Source organism: Eimeria mitis, genomic scaffold (genome assembly GCF_000499745.2).
Source record: "Eimeria mitis Houghton genomic scaffold, Emh_scaff889, whole genome shotgun sequence".
In the NCBI taxonomy this organism is placed as follows: Eukaryota; Apicomplexa; class Conoidasida; order Eucoccidiorida; family Eimeriidae; genus Eimeria; species Eimeria mitis.
The window spans coordinates 14,312-14,729 of record NW_013576540.1 but is presented as its reverse complement, the minus strand read 5'-3'; positions in this window follow the sequence as shown (position 1 = coordinate 14,729).

Genomic DNA, 418 nt, shown 5'->3' with positions numbered 1-418 from the left:
CTTTCCCTACACGACGCTCTTCCGATCTTATATATATATATATATATAGCTAGCTAGCTAGCTAGCTACATAGATAGACAGCTGACTAGCTAGATATATTGGTAGATAGGATTAATAGGAAGGAAAAGGAAGCAGCAGCGGCTGCTGCATTCAGTTGAAGAAAACTCTGCTGCTGTTGCTGCTGTTGCTGCTGCTGCTGCTGCTGCTGCTGCAGCAGCAGCTGCTGCTGCGGCAACAGCAGCAGCTGCAGAAGCGGCTGAAGCTGAGGCAGCTGCCGCAGCAGCAGAATCAGCAGCAGCTGCAGCAGCTGCCGCAGCAGCAGAATCAGCAGCAGCTGCAGCAGCAGCAGCAGCTGCTGCTGCTGCTGCTCAAAGGTAAAAGCAACGCCGAAGAAATCCCGCAGCAAACGCAGAAAACC